The sequence below is a fragment of the Ochotona curzoniae genome, unplaced genomic scaffold (assembly GCF_017591425.1).
Source record: "Ochotona curzoniae isolate NIBS_2020 unplaced genomic scaffold, NIBS_Ocur_1.0 contig_3622, whole genome shotgun sequence".
NCBI lineage: Eukaryota > Metazoa > Chordata > Mammalia > Lagomorpha > Ochotonidae > Ochotona > Ochotona curzoniae.
Genome location: NW_024465926.1, coordinates 10,072,698 through 10,087,136, shown reverse-complemented (window position 1 = coordinate 10,087,136; position 14,439 = coordinate 10,072,698).

Below are 14,439 nucleotides of genomic sequence, written 5' to 3'. Positions count from 1 at the left end.
TTGGGTGGGACCTGACATTCGTAATTAATAAAATGGCAAAGCAAAAATGAAAACCTGAACATGTTCTTTTGAAATAGCAGTCATTCCTGCTGGGTGCTGGGGCCTGTGCTCAGCATGTGCAGACAGATTTTCCCTCTGTTCTTACTGGGGTAGGGAAGGAATTTTAGACCTGACGTGATTTTAGTACCATTTGGGGGGCAGCAGGACATTTTTGGACTCTTAAGAAAGCTTGAAAGAACATCTGGACCATCAACCTTCTATCAGCTGATTCAGCCAAATGCACATAAAAAATATTCAGGGAAACAACTGTGCCTGCGCTGAACATGTACAATACCCTATAGTGACTGACCGTAGGACTCAGAGTAGGTGTGTGAGTGAGCTAGGGGTAATTTCAGGATACCAGGACGTGGTTTGGGGCAAGTCAGAAATCCCTGTCTTGCTGCTGCTGAAGGACGTTTTCCTTCATATCCAAGGGTTTGACACTGCAGTGTTTCATGTGGCCTTCTGTCTGGGGGAGGAAAATCAGGGGAAAAAAGCATGTATTAAGAGGGTACTCTTGGGGTCAAGCATGACAGACTGACAGGCTAATAATCCTCCACCCCCAAGCAATGGCATCCTATGTGAGTGCTAATCGGTGCCTCGGCTGCTCCACTTCCCTTGAAGTTCCCTGCTTGTGGCCTGGGAAAGCAGTGGAGGATGAAATTCTTGGGTGCCTGCATACACACAGGAGACACAGCAGAAGCTTCTGGCTCCTGGCTTTGGATTGGCTTAGCCAAGGCTGTTGTGGCCATTTTGGGAGTGAATCAGTAGACAGGGGATCTTTCTAGCCTTTTATATTGGAAAGGCAGATTTGCAAAGATACTTTTTTTTAAAGAAGGTACTCTTAAGTTCTTGGAAAATTGATTAGATGAAAAGATGGAATCCATAGCCTTTTCATAAGCTGAATTTTCATGGGATTTTTGAGGCACTCATATACATAGCCTTTAAAATGTTTGCATAAAAACCATATTTGAAAGGTAGAGGGACAGGGAGAGAAGAGATACTTTCCAAGTTCACTATGCGAATGGTTTCAGCTGCCTGGGCTGGACTAACTTAAAGCCAAGAGCCAGGAGCTCTTGGTTTCTCAAATAGGTGCAGCGACCCCAAGCACTTGGGCCATTTCTGCCGCTTTCCCAGGTACACTAGCAGGGAGTTGGGAAGTGGCACAGCCAGGACTCGAACCAGTCTTCTAGTTTGGGATGCTAATATGAATGGCTTAACCTGGTACACCACAGTGCTAACTTCATAATCTTACCATTCAGTGCAATTGTTCCAGGAATTTTAGGAATCGGAATTTCTTTAGCCTCATGTTGAGTGGGCCTCCATTGGGTGTGGGGGTAAGGAGAGGGAGCTTGGACAAAATTGTTTGGGCCAAAATTGGTTGCTTTCACAACTCTGCCCAGCAGGGGCCTTCTGGGCCTGTGTTGAACACCCAGGGTGGGGGGCAGAGATGCCAAAGGTGAGTGAGGTGCCATCCAGGCTCATGGTGTCTGCACTTGAGACATTTGTCTTGCTAGTTTGGATTCTGTTTTCCCAGTGGCTCTTACTGCTTAAAACAGCTCATCAGTCCCATGCACACTTTGCTGTTTTTGTATACTCACCACGATCAGTTTGCAAACATTTGTGTCATGCCACTAAACACTACTTCAGTAGTAGACCTTAGCAGTTTATCACCTCCAGGTCTTGCATCAGCCACGTACCTCCTTGCCCACCTGCTGTTCCTTCAGATGACCACTCATGGGCTCTGTCTCCAGAGATTTGCTGACTTCTAGGTTTTCCTTAGAAATGGAGTCCCTATAGCATATATGCTTGCCAACATGATCTACCTCCTGATTCAATGTACCATAGAACACCATTTCTGTGTTAATCTTTTAAAAACATTTTTATTGGAAAGTCAGATATACAGAGAGGAGACACGGAGAGAAAGATTTCTCATCTGCTGGTTCACTTCCCAAGTGGCCAAAATGGCTGGAGCTGAGCTGATCCCAAGCTAGGAGCCAGGAGCATCTTCTAGGTCTCCCACATGGATGCAGGGTCCCAAGGCTTTGGGTCATCTTCTGTTTTCTTAGGTCATAAGCAGGCAGTTGGATGGCAACTGGGGCAGCTTGGACACAAACCAGAACCCATATGGGATCCCGGTGCATGTAAGGTGAGGACTTAATCCGTGAGGCTACCACACTGGGTCCTTCTGCATTAATCTTGCCTGATATGTACAATCTGGATTGAGTCATGAAGAAATGATAAACTGATTCTACAAAATTGCTAGCCAGCACTTTTTAAGGCAGACAGCATGGACTGTCTGAGGTTGGCGAGACTTGAGACCAAGTATGAGTAAATGGCTGTGTAGCAGACCATCAGTAGGCTAGTGCATGTAGATCCATATCCATTTCCTAGTAGTGATCATCCCTTTTACAGTGATGCCACTTTTAACATGGCGGGGGGAGTAAGGCGTGAGCAATATATGGGTGCTTCCTTTATACAGTGGTTTATTAAGTCAAAAATTAACAGCAAGTGAGCAAAAATAGAAGCCTTACACCAGCATTACACCAGAGATTGGGAACCAGGAAGCCTTTGGGGCAGTTTTATAGGTTTTTACATCAAGAAATGCATATACTAACATCCATGTTGCATTCTTTGGTGCTGCCTCTAACATTCATGTGCTTCTGAACAAAAGCCAGCTCACCAACTCCAAATGCAGTTACGGTTACCTTTGTGTGTGGGATGCTGGGGTGGGAAGGGGATAATGCCTAAAACAGCTCCTGTTCCCCCAAGAAGCTGATGGTTCATGGAAAAGGCACATACACACTGAGGACCAACTGGACCAACAGGTACAGGTTCAGGTTCATGGGGGTGAGATGGGGAGCCCTGGGGAGGGCAGCTCGTAAGCAGCAGTGGTATGCATCCTGACACAGAGTGCCAGTCAGAGAGCAGGAGCTGGTGGTACTGGCCCAGCCTCCCGGAGGCAGGGAAGAGCCGTTGGGTTGGTGGAATGTGGGGAGAGCCGCAGTCTAAGAGGCAGTTGCAGGGGGTTCTGAGAGGACTGTTGGGAGAGTATGCATTCAGTTGAAGCCAATGGGCCAGGGCCAACAGGAGCCCTGTGAGCAAGAAGGGAACTGGGCTTATGTGGGAGGCTGGTCTGGAAATGGGGAAAGGTCCAGATCTCCTGTGCATGTGGGGCCAGAGAGGCTCTCAGAATGGGATCTTCCACCCAGCATCCCACAGCTCATGGCCACTAGGAACAAGCCTCCTGGACAGGATGAGTTTAGTGACCCAAAGGGGTTCCAGGGAGGAGTTGGTCAAGTCCTGGACAAGGGTTGGGACCAGGAGGTGGGGCTCATCAGCTGTCAGGACAGCCAGCCTTCCCAAGGCTCCACCCTGTGAGTCTGTCGGTCAGAAGAAAAGATCAAAGTTCAGGCCAGGGGCTTAGATATGCCCTCACAACTGTCATGTGACCAAATGGGTTAGGAAGGGAAAGAGGAGTGTGGAGTGGCTGAGGTGGGATCCTGGATCTTCTCACTGTGGGAGGGGATGGGGAGAGAAAGAAGAGGGGTGCCACAGCCAACAGTCTTGACTTGGACTCCTGTTGTGTCCACATGCCAGTTCAGCCCTTTGTCACCTTGAAGTCAGGAAGCAAAGCCCACCTGGGAGCAGCAATATGGCAGAATTAAGTGATGTACACTTTGTAAAGTGGCTCGACGGATACAGCATATTTACTGCACATTCCTGGTAAATTAAGGGCAAGAAAAGACTGAAGGAGCAACTCAATGCAGAGAATACCAAGGAGGTACGAAGTTGCTGCAGCCCTGGGTAGAGCAGGTGACTGGGAGCAAAGTGCGGGAAGTATGTAGAGTGTGTCCTCCCAAACCGGCTCACCATGACCTTAGCTAGAGCCTTCTAGGAACAGGCCCTGCTGTCCTGAAGCAAGCCCGAGGGGGCAGGAGCAGACCTTGCCATTTCCAGGTATGATTCAGGCCTTGGGCTAAAGCCTGGAGCCTCTTATGGAAGGTCGTTTAATGTCAGGGTGCCTTCTGAGGGTCAGGATCCGGCCACGTGCCAGGGACCTGAAGGTGAATGGCCTCTGTGAGCTCCCTGAAAGAGGGGTTTTGTTTCGGCTTTCTCCCTGGTGCCAAGGCCACTACAGGGCAGGACAGAGTCCCAGAGGTCATACCAGGGCACAGAAGTCCTCCCCTCCCTGATTCTCTGTGACCCCAAGCCCAGGGATGGATCGAACTCTGCCTAGTCTCAACTTTCTGCTGCCCCAGTTTTGCCTCATGCTGTTGCCCAGCCCTTGCCTGGGGCCCCGGTCACGTTGGTACCTTTCCCACCCAAGACTTGTTGCTGTCTTGGTCTTTGGGTCTGAAAGGTAGCCCTCTTCCTCCAAGCTGTGGCCCTCTCCCATGCCCCATCCTCCCCTGCCCTGTCCTGCCCTTTTCCCCTGACTCTACGTGAACCTAGACTGTCTGCAGGAAGGCTTCCTGTCCCCACACAGCCTTCTCTTCTCGTTTTCCTAGATTTCAAGCAGGCTGCACAGCATGTCTGGAGGTGAGGGACCATCTTTGGCTGACATCACATGTCCATACTGAGTTATGTGTGAGCAGGAAAGCTTCCCTGGGGTCCCCCCAGGTATTGGGCTGTGGCTCTGGAAGTCCCCAGTACACAGCCTTACACACCCCACCACCAACCTCCAGCCTCTGTTGATTGCCATGTTGGTCCTGGACACAGCTCTGGATTGGTGGAGTATGTTTGGACGGGGTCAGAATCATGAAGTCTGTGTCGTCCTGCCCCATCCCTGGCCAGGGGCCTGAAGCAAGCAGATTGCTTCCTACTGGGTTCAACAACCTGCAAAGACCAGGCTCTGCCAAGCCTCAGAGCCATCCCTGACTTGACCATGGTAAAACACAGACTGTAATTCCATAGGTTTGGGTGGGTCTGAAGGTTTGACCAATCGGGGTGAGACCCCAGGTAGCTTTGAAGTCACCTAGAGCTGGAGCAGCCAAGCCAGGGGTGCCTGGCCCTCACTGGACCCTTAGAGAGCTTTGAGAAACTGCTGCCTCTTGACCTCCTTGTTTTCCTTCTCCACTGCCAGTGTTTCTGGTGTGGGAGTTGGGCCACACCTAGGTGCACTGAGTCTGAATTTGCAGGAGTGGGCATCGCCCATCAAGGGCCCAGGCCAAGGACAGTGCCCAGGTAGCACCCCAGGGTGGCTTTTGTGTTCCCTCATCATCAGACTTCCAACTCCAATTCTGGAGAGAGAGCAGAAATGGCAAAGGGATCAACATGGCAGGCATGGGGTAGCCCCATGTGAGTGGGCAGCACTCCACACCCGCTGCTCCCAGAAGACAGGGGAGGGCACAGGGTCCTGGCTTAGTGGGAGTAGATGAGGCCCCACCCCAGCACCTGCCACCCACAGGAAAGTGACCTGAGGGGCTGTGGTAGCTGACAGAAGGCCTTGGTGAGGGCAAGAGGGTGTTCTCAGAGGTCCCTTAGTGGGTAACAGGTTCAGAGTGAGGGCTCAGCACTCTGGGGCTACATTCCTGCTGCTTTTGTCTGGATTTCCTCTTCGGCCCCCACCACCGTGAGGTGCCCCAGAGGCCCAGCATCACCCCGGCCAGGCTTGCTGATTCACTTGGGAGCAGGAGTGAGGGGTTCTGCCCAGAGGACAAGAGGGCAGTAAAGCAGGTGAGGGGCTCATCCCAGACACTGCAGGGATGACAGGGGCAGCCTTTGCTCTGAAGGCCTTAGGCAGCACCTGGGGGCCTGTTGTGCCCTTTTCCTGTGCACAGTGCCAGCTTTACCAGCACCAGGGTACTCCTGGTCCTGGTCACACCTGCTGTGTGAGTGTGAGAGTACATCCCATGGGGAGGCCAGGGGCACTGTGCCCATGTGGGTTAGGTTTGCGTCTGCATACTGGGAGCTGCTGAGTGGTGCTGAATGAAGTTTCCTGATTGTCGCTGCTCTTGTTCAACAGCCTTCAGGCCTATGGGAGCCTTCTCTGGAATGTGAAGGCAGATGAGGAGTCCCTGTAGCTCCCAGCTCCTGAGCCTGGTGCCCATCCCAGGCCACAGCCTCCAGAGGGAAGAGGATGGAAGATTGGTTCCTGTGTGGCCACCCCATCCACAGAGAGACCCAGGAAGAGGCCTGCCCGAAGCAAGACTCACCTCACTGGGGTGCTCATTTCGTTATCTCCCAGGAGTGGGTCATCTAAGGGCCCTCTGAGTGGGCAGGCGGGTGATGGGTATGGCACAGATGGCGGGGTTGGAGCCAGCTCACTGGGGGTGGGGCAGGCTGCGGGATGCAGGGTAGGGCTGGAGACACTTGGGAAGCTGACTGGGGGACTCGCAGGTATGGTGTGTGGGTGGTGGCAGCGGCAGCAGCAAACCCTGTGGGACTGTACCTGGAGTCACTTGCACCTGCAAGTGATAAGGACAGCTTTCTGGAAACCCCTGGGAAGGGCAATATGCTTGCGCTGGTCAGGGGGCCTAAGGTCACTTTTTGTAGCCTTTACCTTCAGTTCTCATTAGGGAAGCGAAGAGGAGCCAGGGGGCAGAAGGGGCTGGCTGAGGTCTCTGTGGGCACCTCATGTGGCCTCTGAGCCTGGTGGGCGCGGGTGGGGAATGGGTGTGTGGGGGTGATGTGCCTCTGATCCTGCCACTTGACTAGCTGTGTGTCACTTTGCAAAGTTGTCTAATTCTTTGCCCGGTCTTTTCCTCTGTCATACAGTGCTCTTGAGAATTCCAATGATTGGGAGGTGGGGGGGACTGTGAGGGTAAAATGAGGTAGTATATGCAAGGCGAAACAAAGAAACCCCACAGCAGAAGTAGGAATGCTCCCTCAATCCAGTGGTTGGCCTTAGTATCTCTGGGTGCCTGAGATTCAGGGATGTTTTCTGAAGAGAGCATGGGTGCTCAGATGCCTCCAACCCTGCAAAGCTTTGTGTCTGTGTTTTCACAGGCTGGTTGAGGACTCTGGACTGGGCATGGATTCTCCAGCCTGTCCAGGGTGCTCACAGTGGTCATGACTTCAGGTCATACATCCACAGGGCTCTGGGGAACTACATTCTAGACCCAAGTATCCCAATCTTGGCTCTTGACACATGGGGTTGAAGCAGTTCTCTGCCACATGGAGCTGTCCCGGGCAGCATGGGGCAGCTGGCAGCATCCTTGGCATGACTCGCCTCTACTCCTTGGGTAGTCTACAGACACTGCCCAGCATCTCCTTGGCATGGGAAGGAGGGCGAAGCCTGCCCTGGCTGGGTGTTGTCTGAGCCATTCCCAGTTGGTGGTCTCAGCCATGTGGAAGCTGAGTGGCATTTGTTTTTTAAATCCTGGAGGTTCCTGCCTATTTCATGCACACTCTGGGGGAGTTACCCAAACACCAGCCTTTCATTCCATATAAATTTCCAGTTTCCTGCCCCTGGCTGGGGTGCCTGATCAATTTGCAACTTGGGGTGCTTTTTGTTCATTCTTCCATTCCATATTGTCACAAGGTTTTTTTTTGTTGTTGTTGGTTTTGTTTTAGAACATTGCATGCAACCTAAAACTCAGTCTTTTATGTGTCATTGAAATGCCAACTAGGTTAAGACACCAATAGTTAATTCAGTGGGAAATCCTCTATTGTTTCGGAGCCTATGGGTTCATGGCTGAGTTCATCCTCACGCGCACAAGTGCTACAGAGGGACTGCATGGGGCCTGTAATGAATGTTTTTATGAGAGCATGTCCCCGGCTTTCCTCATCTCGCCTGACTCTTGCACACCTGCCCTCCCATCTTGTGCTCGTAGCTGTATCACTTAGGGGCTCAGAAGATTCCTTCCACGGGCCAGTTTTTAGAAAATTTTTGGATCATTTTGTATACCTGCTAGACTAGTCCTCGGGTGTGAGTTCCTGGTTGTGGAGAAGGTGGCACGCATTGGCAGACGGGCTTCTGTGCAAAATCAGTACCAAGAATCAGTTGTGGGTCAGGCTCTGGGGAGCATGCTCCAGGGTAAGCCACTGTCCTGGCTGTGGAGCCAGGCCATCTCTTGCCAGTACCATGGCTGAGCCAAAGCCAGTGTAGGGGCGAGTGGTGCAGGGCTAGACATGTGCTTTGCTGCAGGAGGCCAATTGCTGCTGGCCACCATTTGCTGTTGGCCACTTTGCAAAGAACACGTGGCTGCAACCACAGTGCTGTCTTGGCAACAATACTGGGATCCTGGGTGCTGTGTGATGTAGATGTATTAGGATTGTCATGCACTGCTACACGGGAGGTTCTTGGAGGCCCTGGAGAGAGTGATTCCACAGAGTCCGAGTGTTGGGGTTGGAGTTGGTTGCAAGGGGCAGCCTCCCACAGTGCGGTCTCCAAGAGCCAGGCGTGCAGCCGTGTTGGTTGGCCTCCCAGCATGGGCTCTCTCATTAGCTGTGCCTGCAGGCAGTGCTGCTTGAGGGTGTCCCCACAAAGAGCCCAGGGGAGGCTCTGAGGAACAGCCTGGAAGGCAGAGGATGGCTGTCGCCAGGCTGGCCATCTAAAAGCTGAGCTTGCTCCTTTTTGATGACCCTTTGACCCAGTGGCTGGTGGGTACTGACAAGCAGAAGTGATGGCTTTTGGCAATGCCCACGTGGTGTGAACCAGGGACAGCGCATGGTGTTCTCAACAGGCACTGTCTCCTTCCTCGGCTGGGCTCTCCCCAAGGTGTGGCAATGAGAGCCTTCAAGTTTGGCTCTTTGTTAGTGTGGGAGGCATGAGTGTGGGGGTGAGGCCTTCTGTGTGGCCCTTCTGAGTGGCCCAGAGACCTCAGATGGTTGTCTACATACACTGTCTTGGGGACACGGAAATTATTCAGGGCAAATATGAATTGGGTTTGCTCAAAAAGGTCCTTGTTTTGTGGTGATCAGGGTATCCGGGTACGCAACCCATGGCATCTGGCTCATTGGATGAGAAGGGTTTGGCATGCCAGTTGGTGGGAGACAGAGGAGGCGGTGCTACATCGGGGGCCTCAGGGGACCCTCGGAACTGTGCTCATGGGGGCGTCCTTCCAGTTGGGGATGTTACTGATCGTGTGAGGAGGAAGACTGGTGCCTGCTTTGGAAAAAGCCTGTGGTGGTTGGGGGCTCTTTTGAGGACATGTCCAGCATCCACTATGGGTTACTGACACTAGGTTTGTCCCACAAACACATGTGTGAGGTGGGTATCTCCTCCCACCCCACCTAAGGAAGCAGCGCTCTTCTCGCACCATACATGATGGCCTTCAGTCAGAAGGTGGCTGTGGCCTTGCTAAGAGCTTGCTGGGGCGGCTGACTTTTCACCCAGCCCTTGGCTTTTCTGTCTGTTCACTTCAATTTCCTCAAGCAGCTTCTGCTCTTTCTCCTTTCTGCCCGTCGCAGTCCCTGGGGCATGTGTGGGTGCTGAGGGGGCAGTCTCCAGGCTCTGTTCTCCCTGCCTCATTCTCCCTCCTTCAGCCCCACACCTGGCCTGTGGCGAGAGGCCTGGCAGGTGGCATCCTTTTCAAACCACTCTGTTTCTTCCTGACTTTCTTTGTGTGGCAGAGCTATGATTGGCTGCCAATGGCCTCTGGAGGCTTGTGCCCGGTTTCCTCCTGCTTTTCGGTACAGCATGGGACATATCTGTGATATGGGTCTCCACCTGGCATGGTCATGGGAGGGAGGTTGGGGGTGTGGGGCGGGGACTGTGTTTCCACAGGCAAGGTGGAAAGTGTCCATATTTGATTCTGGAATTTTGGTGCCCCAAACTCACCAGACTTGTTGCTCTGGGGCAACCCCTGGGACTCAGCTGCTTTCTGGCTTGCGGCACATGGGACATGGGGCGCTGAGGGGCGAGCAATGCCAATCCCAGATGCCCAGGACGGAGTTGGGGTTTGGGGAGGTGAAAGTGGGGTTACCTCTTCTTCAGATCCCCGCCAGGTCAGGCTGTTTGCATCCTTCTTTATGCTTTTGCCTGTACCTCTTCAGCTTTTTCCTAATGAGAGGAGCTTTGTCCCCGATAAACTCTCCCATCTTCCCAGCAGTGTCTCCTGACGTTTGTGACCCTTGTGGGCACCTGGGGCTGCATCCCAGAGACCTGCCTGATGCCCAGTGTGCTGGCTCTTCTTGTATATTATTTCTTTTTGTGTGTTGACAGGAAGTTGTGGTCAACGTTGCCATGATAACTAAGCAAGGCTTCAGTGGTTTAGTGCTTAGTTTTATGATCATGAAAGACTCAAGACTTTCCTTTGGTTTCTAAAACTTCACATTCACAAACCTGGTTTTTATTCTTATTTTCTCACCTAAGATTCCTTTTTGCAGTTCCTGCCTCTGACCTGCGGTCCTCGCAGTTCCTTTTATGGGGAGGAGATGCAGGTCCCAGGCTCTCTGCTTCCTGCTGGATTTTGATGCTTCTTTGTCCTCCGCATGGCTCTGGCCTTGGTGTCTTGCTGGATTTGCACAGCAGGAGGCTTTGAGTTTTCTCTGCACATAAGGCCTTTCAGGTGACGCACATGGGCCTAGGGGCAGAAGAGTGTCCTGTGGGTGCTGGTGGCCATGGGAGAGGGGAGGAAGAGCCTGGCCCACCAAAGCCCATTCTTTCAGTGAATGGGATTTGGAACAGGATGAGGGCTCAGGCACTCAGGGTTGCTGCAGGCCAGAGCAGCCTGTTTCTGCTCCTTACAGCCCTTGGGTACATGTGGCGGGAGCGATGTGTGTGGATTTGGGTTGACAGGACCAATAAATGCCTGGTCTCCTTATGGGCGGTTTCATGGTTGGGGCTGTGTGTTTGAGTCCATATTAGTGAGCCCTGCCCCCTGACACTGGCATCTCGGCAATCACTCTGTGATTCTCAACACCTTTTTGGACCTTCATCCTGAATTCTGGCGCCCCCCTCACCTCACCCGTTGACATTTGCCTGCAGCCTGAGCAGAGCCTGCACCCTGCTTTTTCATCTCCCTCCACTTAGCCTGCTGCCATGCTGGATGGTGGCACAGTCCTGCAGCCCACTCCAACCACATTGTCTCTAGTTCTGAGTCACTTGTGATCTGCTGCCCACTGGGCTATGCAGTTCCTGCTCCTGGACAAACCCTGCAGGTCACAGAAGTCGTCTGAAGGCGTTTGGCGCATTGTCTTTGCCCCCGGGCTCTCCGGCTTGGCCCTGGCCTGGCCTGGCCCAGACGACTGCTCCCTCAAAGGGCCTCAGGATGCGTGGATCAGCTGGACAAAGTGCTGTGGAACAGGGGGCCCTCGGGAGGGTGTGGATGCTGGGGTTCCTGTAGCTACGGCCGTGCTAGGGCCGGGGATTCCTGGGGATGCACGTGGTTACCAAGGGTCCAGGCAAGGTCCTTGTTATCTCAGAATCACTCGCAGACACTGTTCTAAGATCTCCACCCTCCAGCCTGGGAAGGTACGGAGATTATGCCCAAGAACTTTGCTTTCTGTGTATTAAAGATTCTGGGTCTTGCTATCATAGAAATCAACACAGAGAGACTGCTTTAAAAAAAAAATGCACGTGTGTCTATCTGTTTTGAAAACAATTGTAAAGGACCTCTTGCATACCAAAAGCTGTAACGTTTCTATGAAAATGGTTTTGACCTTGCTGACCCTCTGTCCTGGTGAAGTGCCGGCCTGTCCTAGGGTACTGCAGGCTTCTTTAAATGTCACAGAATGGAGTTTGGTTTGCATTAGCAGAGCCTGACAAGAAACCGCAGAAAGTGTGAGATGGTACAAGGCCCACGTGGTCAGGAATGACTAATCCCTTTGCCTCAGGGAAGTTGTTCTGTGTCTGTGTCATTCTGTCCGCCTGGGATACTTTCTGGTGTTTTTGGTTGAAATTTTTAATGTTCCGGAACAGATGATTTTAAAACGCAAAGGACAAAACTTCCTCACGAGCAAGCTCTGTTGATACTTCTAGCTTCTTTTACTTATTTTGAAGTTCATGGCAGTGTAGATTTCCTCTCCCCGCAGCCCCTGCAAAAAAAAAAAAAAGTGTGAAATGTTTTTGTCATTTTTGGTGGTTTTTGATCCTCGATCCTTGTCCCCAAGCCACTACAGCCTCTGAGCTTCCTGTGTGGTGGCCCCTGGACCACCACAGAAATGGGAATCACGCAGTGTGTTGCCTCTTGCTCATGCTTTTTGTGCTCAGTGTGGTATGTTATAGCTGGCCCTCGATCACATGCCTTTTGCCCTTGGGATCTTCCCACTCAGTGGCATTTGTCATTCTTGCACATACTTGGTGCTGTGCGCTTCTTGATGCTTTCATAGCCCCGCTCTGATCATGTGTTAATCAAGAATGCACTCCATCCCTGGATCTGCCCCCATCTCCCGTCCCAAGTCAGAGAACAAGGAGAAGCGGGAGCCTGCTGGGGACTGCGACATCAATGATGACCTCTGCGACTTCGCTCGCGGAGGAACCTTGGAACAATCAGATTTTGGGGTTTTGTAGGTTTTGTTTTTCTTCTCCCCTTCTTGAAAGAAGGTTGCTCTGAGTCCTTGGGGGCCCTTTGCTGTGTTCCTGGTGTGAGTTTGCACAGGAGGAGGTGTTGGATGTGGGGACACGATTGTCCCAGCATTGGTGGGGAGGAGGTGGTTGCTCTCATTCACTGCAGTTGAGGGACCACAGCTACCAGTTGTGTTGTTGGCATGGGGCGTCTGCTTCCCTCCAGTGCTTGCTGGAGCTCTGGGCATGCCCTACACTACAGGCTGGGCTTGCTTTCATCTTGGAAAAGGACTTGGAACCTGCCAGCTGCCCGCTGCTCTGGGAATGGCCAGTGGCTGCCCCTCTAGAGAACAGACTTGCTGACTATCCCTCAGCAGCTCTTAGGGATCCCCAAGGATAGTCAGGGTTCCCAGGGCTCTCTGGAACCCATGAGTAGACAAGTGGCAGATACAGCAGAATAGGAGTTAGTTCCATGGCTCTATGAAAAGCCATGAGGGCACTGGGGTTAGAGTGATTCACTTAAGCCACTGCTGTTTTACGGATCTGGTTTTTTGCTCAATGAAGAAGTACCTTCTCATTTTAAGTTTCCCATAATGCACAATTTAATGGGCTCTGCTTTATGTCCATTGCAATAAAAAAATTTGAAACGGCACCTGATTTGTACACTGCTTGGGGATGTCTCACAATTCAAGCTTCCATTCCTTGATGGCAAATGGCATCCTTCACCTTCCCTGTGTCTGCTGGTTGGTTGTCTTCAGTGGTGTGGCAGGAGGAGAGGTTCTGAAGACGTATACACCACCCAACCCCTGCTCCCCATCCTACACATGGGTCCCTAGAGACCCCAGAACAGCCTGAAGCAGACCTGAGCACCCTGTACCAGGCCTCGGGCAATTTCAGGTGCCTTCTTTTGGCATGGGGTGGCTAAGCCCAGGTCAGCTCCCTATGTCTCCCCCACAGAAGAACCTGCTGGCTCCCAAGGGCCAATGCTGCCACCGGAAGTGGCCTACAATGTGCCTGGGAGGGGGTGGGCAGGACTTGTGAGCTTGGAGTCAAAGCTATCCCTAGGAGTTGTGGGGCAGTCACAGAGCATAAACCTGGTAAGGCAGGAAGCAGCTTCTGACCTGAAGTTCAGAAGCTTAGGACTGGCCTCGGCGGGCTGACTCGAGGGTACTAAGGGTGCCTTGCGCTTTCTCAATGCCTGTCCCACCTCCCTGTTCAGAGCCCATGGAGGAGGCTGGAGGGGCCTTCCCCATGTGGCTGCATCTCTCCAAGTCTGACCTTGCATGCTGCGTTGTGGTTTCATCATCCTGTGCAAGAGTTCCCAGTGGAGACTTGGCTGGACACCCACCCTCCTGTGCTGATGGTGAAATTATTCCTTCTCTGTGTCTGTTCTTGTGCCTCTCAAAACACAAACCATGGAGACTTAGAATAAGCAGGTAAGTAATTTTGGTGCAAGAGATTTGGAAATCCAAAGATATATTACTCTGTACATTTCTATGAATGTTTTTGAAGATCCCCAATTTGAAAGTGTTATTGTTTTCTATTGGAACCTGGGCTGAATTCATAATTGGTGCTGGAGATGGCCCCTAAGAGCTTCTGCTTGGTTATTCTGGGATTGGGTTGATGAATTACTCATGAAGGGCAGAACAGCCCTCCTTGCCAGTAGGACATGGGACATGAACCCTCAAATAGATCCTTAGTAGTCAAAGAGATGACAGGCAGGCAGGGGGAAAGCATGGCAATGAAAGGGCATCTGAGCATTCCAGAGTCCCATGGATTCTTGGGGTTGTAGAGGGCATATACGAGGAGCAGGAGGCTTTAGAAACCCCAGCCCCATCTAGTCAAGCTGCAGGAAGGCCTTGAAGGGTCCCTCTTCTCCTTGGCTGAGAATCCAGGGCCAGGAGACATGACCAGGCTGTGCGTCTGCATCCGTGGCTACAACACCAGGGCAAGGTAGAGTAGGAACACCTACATGGACCAGTTGAAGGCCAAAGAAATGGGCCTGC